The 7,692-nt window shown below is 35.0% G+C and overlaps 1 long non-coding RNA gene and 1 pseudogene across 1 annotated transcript; one reads left to right on the forward strand and one right to left on the reverse strand.

Moving 5' to 3' along the window:
• The first annotated feature begins 5 nt into the window (after window positions 1-5).
• On the forward strand, window positions 6-2,277 carry LOC130733426 (uncharacterized). The gene is made up of 4 exons (XR_009017468.1): window positions 6-116; window positions 222-297; window positions 512-1,103; window positions 1,726-2,277. It is a non-coding gene; the product is annotated as an uncharacterized LOC130733426 (long non-coding RNA).
• A 792-nt stretch (window positions 2,278-3,069) lies between these two features.
• LOC130733423 (uncharacterized) lies at window positions 3,070-4,962 on the reverse strand (annotated as a pseudogene).
• Between the last annotated feature and the right edge of the window lie 2,730 nt (window positions 4,963-7,692).

A 7,692-nucleotide genomic window follows, 5' to 3' on the forward strand; every position in this document is an offset into this window, starting at 1 on the left:
GGGAGGATTGGGACAAGATAGCGCACGTTTCCAAAGTAGAAAGTACTGCCCAGCATTAGCCGAGAAGTACAAATTCTTATCTAATACGATGAAGACTCAGACTGATTCTGAATTCGGTGAGCTCTCTTTTTCCGAACAACTCCCGCTTTTCTGTTTTTACTTTTTCTCGTTGGGTAGTAATGTAATGTAAGTAATACATATATGTTTTTATGTTTTTGCAGGCTTGTAATTCTAATTCAACACCAATTTGGTTACTCTGCTATTTCTGATTCAATTTTTGGTTAATACCCAATCGAGGTGGTGTGATTGTTAATGTATATTTGAACTTTTTTGAATATTATACTGGTTCTGCTTCTGCATGCACTTCTACTGGTTCAAATGTGTGGAAAAATTACTAAATTATTACCTTTCTACTGGTTCTTCTTAGGAATTTATTTGTGTATCACTTTCTAAGGATGATTTAGTGGATTAGTGGTTAACTACCTTGTGTATATTGTGAAATTTAACTCAGGAGCAAAGAAGGAAATAAGGATTGATTAGTCATGATGAAAAAGGAGGTGGAAAAGGCCTGCAATAACAAAGAAAACCAGCAATGACAGCAAGCTAAAGTTGCAGAATATGAAGAACATGATGAAAAGGAACTTTTTGTTAACAATTATAATGCTGCAGAGAGTGTGACATGGATTTTCTCATGTATAATCTTTCCTGAAACTGGAAAAGGTCATTTCCAAGGTGACCAACAGACAGAAAAATTGTAGTTGGCACTTCAAGTCTTCAACAGATGTGAAAGTAATCATGGATGATTTTTCAGTTCCTGGAATTAGCCGAATGGTGTCCAACACCTCACTTCACTCCAGCTTTTGAGAATTCAGGACTGCCCAACATTAGCTGAGAGGTGTAAGGAGGGAACAGAGGTGGATTCGGACAAAATAGCGCACGTTCCCAAAGTTGAATTCTGCAACGCGTAATTTTGCCTAATGGGGGAGAACTTGAACAACAATTTGGGTACTCTGCTATTTCTGATTCTATTTTTGGTTAATACATATCAGATGTCTTTGATCTTCCTTTTGGAGACTGGATTCCCTGACCAACTCTCAATCGAGGTGTGTGATAAATATTACAATCCTCTATTATAATTATTTGTTTTTTATTGTTTTCAATTTTTGACTTTGTGTGTGGGTTTGATGAATATGGTATGGCCTGTTACAATCTTTTTGCAGTATTTATGTGAACTTGAATTATTTTGATTGATGATGTTTGTTGGACCTGCAAATTTTTGAGGTATTGTAGGTTAAGTAGTGTAGGAAACTTTGATGATTTGTGTGAGTGTGTTCTTTATTCATGCTTTATGTGTCGTGTCATGTTAATTCATGATGCTTAAAACATTTATCTGAAGAGCAAAATTACAATTTGAATTGCTTTGCTTGCTATATGGTAGTGTATGTTGTTTGTGAAGTTGGTAAGATTAGATTGAAAATTGATAATGTATATTGATCTGTCATAACTCATTGATTTGTTGATGCATATTTGAACTTGAATTTAAACTTTCTGAATGTTGCCGCACATTTTGGTTTAGTTTCATCAATAATGTAGTTTTGCTGGTTTGGGGGAGTTGTGTGAGTTCACTAGCTTGGTTGTGCAGGCAATTCTACTGGTTCAAATGTGTGGCAAATTTATTATTTTAATACATTTTGTGTATATTGTAACCTTTATCTACTGCTTCAGTACTCAAAAGAACCCTTCATATGGGGAGCTTCAAAAGGCAGAGCCAACCAAAGGAGCAAGATGATGCACCTAGGAGAAGCTTTCAGCCATAAAAGTAATCTGTCAAATTGAGCTTGCTCTCGATGAATGAAATGCTGAGAGGGTTGATCCTTTCTACTTCTCATGGTTTGTCCACTATTGTCAAATTCAGTGCTTCAAGAAGAATTCCTTCATGGAATTTCATTGTAAGAGAGAATTCCACAGGCTTGCTTGAAGACCTTGTAGATATTGCTCCTGAATATGAAGATGATGAGTTCCTCACTGAACCACCAGATTCTAATTCGATGGAGGCAGGCATGGACCACAATTCAGGCACAGAAGATAGTTATTTCAAAAGATAAATTATTTTCCATGTTCTTTTTAATATTTTGGTTGTATTGCTTTCTCCATTGTAAATAGTAAGAAATCTGGTCTTGGAGGGTCTCTATTCTTGATTTGACTGGCATGACTCACCATTTGGTTCCTCACTAAATTAAATTATTGGATGATTGGAAATACAATATATTTTTCACATTGGGGTGAGAAGTGATCACGGAAAAACCTTGATTCTATATAGAATTTGTTTCTAATGCCAGGAGGCAAATTAAAGATATATTAATCATTTAGTGAGATACTTTGTTTCTCACTAAATTAAAGATATATTAATCATTTAGTTAGTACTTTGTTTCTCACACTCTTTTACATCTGTGATGGGATTCTTTGCATGAGTAATTGTCCTTCTTATTACTATCAGGAAGCCTGATTCTTTCCAACATGAATTGCTAAGTGCTTTTTTATTCTGGTTACTTTACTCAGCACTAGCCTGAGACAGAGGTTAGAATTTTCTCTTATGGTATATGTAGTGTGGACAAACGTTGAATAAACTAATCAATATAATTTTATACAAATCATGTTTCGATTGGTTCATTCAATGACAAAGAGTTAAGCCTCATGAATGGTAACAGATATTATATGAGTTGTATTTGACATCTATTTGTTGGAGGTATATTGATAAGAATGTGTCATATTAATTTTTCACCATGAATTTCTATATTTTATATTTTAGCGATCTTTATATTAAGTAATGAGTTCCGGTGGTTCTACCAAATTATATTTTTAAGATATTGCATTACTTAAATTTACATGGCACGAGTCGAATCCTAGTTTAAGCACAAATGAGAGAAGTTGTTTTTTACAAGATAATGGTGTTTGAATCGTTTTTCACCCTTGAATGAAGTGAAATACAAAGTGATATCACAACGAAACAGTTATTGAGAAAGCACCACAAGCAAGTGATATCACAGAAATGTCATTGCTAAAAGGACAAGAGCAACCACAACTTATCATTACCAAAAAAAACTGAGGGTGTGTCTAGAACCATATGATTGTTCTTCCTAATTTTAACAGGCAATTCTAGGTTTAGAACAAGTTCTGTAAATGTTCACAAGAAATCTTTGTTGACAAAAAAAAGAATTTTTTTATTTTTCACGGAAACTAAAGATAGCATATGAACCATATAGCCTCAGTTAAAGACGAAGGTTCTTCCCATCAAACATAGGCTCCAGGTGATGATCATTTGTAGCGTGCTAAACCAGAAATCTTCAAAATAGTTGAAAAGGCTAACATAAACTACTTCTAAATGTTTGCTAAAGTGCCAAATGCTCTAAATGGCTGCCTTTCTTGGAGGGATCACCACATTCTTGTTTCCTGGAAATGAATTTCGGGATATGTCGACCAGCGACTTGAAAGTGTACGGTTCATGCATGGATAACTCTGAGAGCACTTTCCTGTTAAGTTGGATATTCTCCTTCAGCAACCCATGCATGAAGTTTCCGTAATTGACCTGGCAAATACAAGACAAATATCAATTGACATTGGAATTGGCACAAGATTAGGCACCTCATAGTGCATGCAGAAGAACAAGACCATGCTCCATACAAACTCAACAATAGGAGCAATGGAAGTGTTAACATATGAGAAAAGTAAGCCAACAGTTTTGCTTCTAAGAAACACATTTCTCATTTTCATGGCTTCCTTCTATCCCATTTAAAATAAAGACAAAATCCATCTCTGAATCAAGCTTACACCCTTTAAAAGTAACCAAGCCTCTGACAAAAAGGAATTTTTAAGAGAGCAATAGAGAGAAAATAAAGCATATTCAATTTTGAAGATGTTGGATACATAAGACAAGGGAAAGGAAGCCATTAAAAGTTATTTAGCAAATCAAATGGAAATTGATTTATTGAAGTCAGTTTTCCATGCAGTCACGAACTTTGAGCCTTTGGAAGAAAGATTAAACAGTTAGATTCCAAGTTCAGCAAATCGAATTATAAAAACGTGTCCCCATAACCTGAGTCGTTTGATCTTTATACAACGACTCTGAGTCCGTGGCTGCATAGAAAACTGATTGTAGACAAACCAGATTCCCAATCAAATATGATGCCTAATAGGAGCCGTTAAATGAAAGATTAAACAGTTTGATTCCTAGTTCAGCAAATCATGTATATCAGAGCAGCAACAAGCGTTCATAAAGATCATACCAATCTCATCACCAAGAATTAATCAATAATTGAAGTTTGACAAAAACAATAGGACATATAAGCTTTGTTTGGTTTGAGAAAATATTTTAAACCTACAAATTCTTAGCTTCTGTCTAAACATTCCTTAAATTCTATGCAAACCGTGAAACCAAACATGCATGCCCTGACACATTTACCCTCATAACTAGTATTTCCATCATTTCATTGTAATTGTAAAATTAACAACAACAAACAACAAAAGTTTTATCCCACTAAGTGAGGTCAACTATATGGATCACACTACATCATCGAACGCCATTAAAAGTCTTATCTCCACTAATTGAGGTTAACTATATGGATCACACTACGCCCATTGAGCCTCGATCAAAAACTAAATTGCGGGGATACTCCATACTATCGATAATGAGATCATTTTTTAAACTAAATCATGTAACTATAAAAATCATGATAATGAGTGGAAACTCAACAGGAAAATGAAATCGAATACATACACCATGAAGGCGGGTACCAGGCATTGATCCGCTGAATCCAAAGGCCACGCATGCCCTCTTCTTGTTGCCGGCGGTCTCTGTAGGAATATTGCAGCGCCTTCTCGACCCTCTCCCTTGCTACTCTTATGCAATTCTTCCGCTCTTCCCCTAAACCCCTTTGCCAGCTTGAAAATCTTATCCTTATTCATTTTCTACCCGCAATCACAATTCACCATTTCCATCAAAAACTTGGATTGTCGACAAAATTCAATGAAAATCAAGCGATGAGAACAACAGTTAACCTTGTGAGATTGCTGTAATGGTGATTTCCGCTTGGATAGGTCACTGATGAAGGCGGCGGCGGTGGTGGCCGGAAGCACGGAGGCGCGGCGGCGATCTGTGTCCGACGAGAGAGGCTGTGAAGAGTGAGAGTGTTGGTGACAAAGTGAACCCTATTGAGCTAATCCAAACGGAGTTAATATAGGGCATGTTTGTTTTTGCTTAAAAAAAAATAAATGATTTTGTATTTAAACAGAGAAGTTAATTTAAATTAAGTAATTTTTTTGAACCGGTAGAAATTTATTTAATGTATGTTTGTAAATATAATTTGGATATAAAACATACTTTTTTCATTTTAAAATTATATTAAAGGACATAGAAAGGTTTTTCTCATATTGTTTTAAAGAATAATTTAAGGGTAAAAATTGAAATTTTATGTACATTTGGATTCAAAGTGGTGTAGTATGAGAATTGGGTTGAATTCTTCTCTCCTCAATCATAATTGGTTTATTTCAAAAGCTACTCAAAATAGCTTAAAAAAGTAATCAACTTTCTGCTTTTTACGAAACAAAAGTGATTTTTTTTTAAAATACACATATAAAATTATACATAAGTGATTTTTTTTTGGAAATAAATGATTATTAAAACAAAGATAAACAGGCTCATGATTGTCTCGTTGACCATAGGACACTTTTTTTTATTTGTTGATCGATAAAATAAGTGGTCATACCCGAGATGTAAGATAGTGTGCTTGAGGAAGAGAGTGTGTTTGATGGATGAACGTATGTAGGGTGTTGGAGAGACTTTAAGGAGTTCCCCGATCGAGGAGGGTTTGGTTTTGGCTACCTCTAGGCATGGACGGATCTACTTGAAGGCTACGCGTGGCTTTAGTTTATCTTTTTTATTCAAAAAAAAAAAATTATATGCTTGACAAGAAAACCCAACATCTAATTGCAAGTTATTTTCCAATCTAAAGTTTATTGTTTTGATTTTACTCGTGTCTCTAATTGCAAATTATTTTTAACGTCTCACAATTAAAAATCATAATTTACAGAAGAGAAAAGTAAGAGATAACCCAAAGGAGAAGACCCAACATCTAATCCTAATAGAACCAGGAGATTCTTCTAAAATAGTTTAAGGAGTTTGTTTAAATTTCTTAGAGATATAATTTCTCAATATATACATTCACAAATATCTAAACTATGAAATTATTGTAAGTTTTAACATCAAGTTACTGTAATTTCTCTCTTTAGTCTTTCTTGTACATTCACAATTTACTGTTGTTCGTTGGTTTTCTTGTATTTTTCTTGTATAGGCAGTTTTGCTTGAATTTGGTATTTGTGGGGTAGCAGTCTGTGTAAGCAGAACTTTCCAATAAGATCACAAATTAGTAAAGTTACACTTTGTTGTCAAGTGTCGTGTGTTATGTGCTTTGACAAGTGTTGTAACCTGTTATGTGCTGTTGTGAATTTCTCATGCACCTCCTATTTTCGACCTCCACTATTAGTGTAGTATAGATTGTTGTTTTTCATATTGTATTTTCTATGTTTTATTGTCCATGTTTCTTTATTGTAATGTTGTTTTCACTTTGTTTCTTTTGTTATATTTTGTTGTAAGTCTAGTCCTTCTTGGACTGTAATCTCTTCTATTACCATGAAAAACTTTTTCTCATGGTTTTATCTATAATATTTCTCTTTTTCGAAAAAAAATATATATTTTCAATATATTTTAGGCTTAATACATCAGAAGGCCCCTGAAATTGTAAAGGAAATCAAATTCAGGGCCTGGAAATTGTTTGCATCAAATTAGGTCCCTAGGAAATTTTTTTTAATTCAATTAAGGACAAAGTGTGTCTGATGCTGAAGTGGCTTCAATTTTAGCCTACTCAGCTTTTTCACGTGGCATTTTAAATTTTTTTAAATTGAAAAAATTCTAAAACTTAATCTTTTAAATCCAACTCACATAGGATTTTATTATACAATTAGGTTTTTTTTAAACAGTACTAGGTTGATTAAATCAATAACCCAGAAAAATCTTATCCTTCATCGTCAACGGAACCCAGAATCGTAAAGGAATCAGAAATAAAATCCCTCATTCAAAACTCTTCATCTTCTTCTATAATCTTCTCTTCCTTTTCTTAAGCACAGCAGCTTACCACCTCCCCTTTCTTTTCAAAACGACAACATAACGCAGAGGCAAGAGACTAGAGAGAGAGAGATGGCGCGAGCGGCGAGTGGGAGAGAGAGGGGGGATAAGATCGGCGGCGGAGGAGCTCGAATATGGGATTATTTCAACGGTGAAGAAGGCTTGCAGAGGAATATGGATGGAGACCGTAGGTGCTGTCCCCTGCCAATGTAGATGCAGATCTAGCCGTTGAGTGGGTACATAACATCTCTCCCCCACCGTGGTTGATTGGAGTGGAGATGATGATTTGGGTCTGAGATTTTTCATTGCAGTGGTGAAGAAGAATATATCAATGCTTTTGTTTGGGATTTTTAATTCTGGATCTGAAGGTGAAGATGGATCACAAGAAGGTGATTGCTGCGATGAACCCGTTGAGGTATAGGGGAAAACCCAGGTTGGGGACTGTGGTGGAGCTGCTGAGAATCACTGATGTGTTGAGCAAGAAGCTATGTTCTTATCAGGGTTCAATTTGGGGA

This window comes from Lotus japonicus, chromosome 1, assembly GCF_012489685.1.
Source record: "Lotus japonicus ecotype B-129 chromosome 1, LjGifu_v1.2".
NCBI lineage: Eukaryota > Viridiplantae > Streptophyta > Magnoliopsida > Fabales > Fabaceae > Lotus > Lotus japonicus.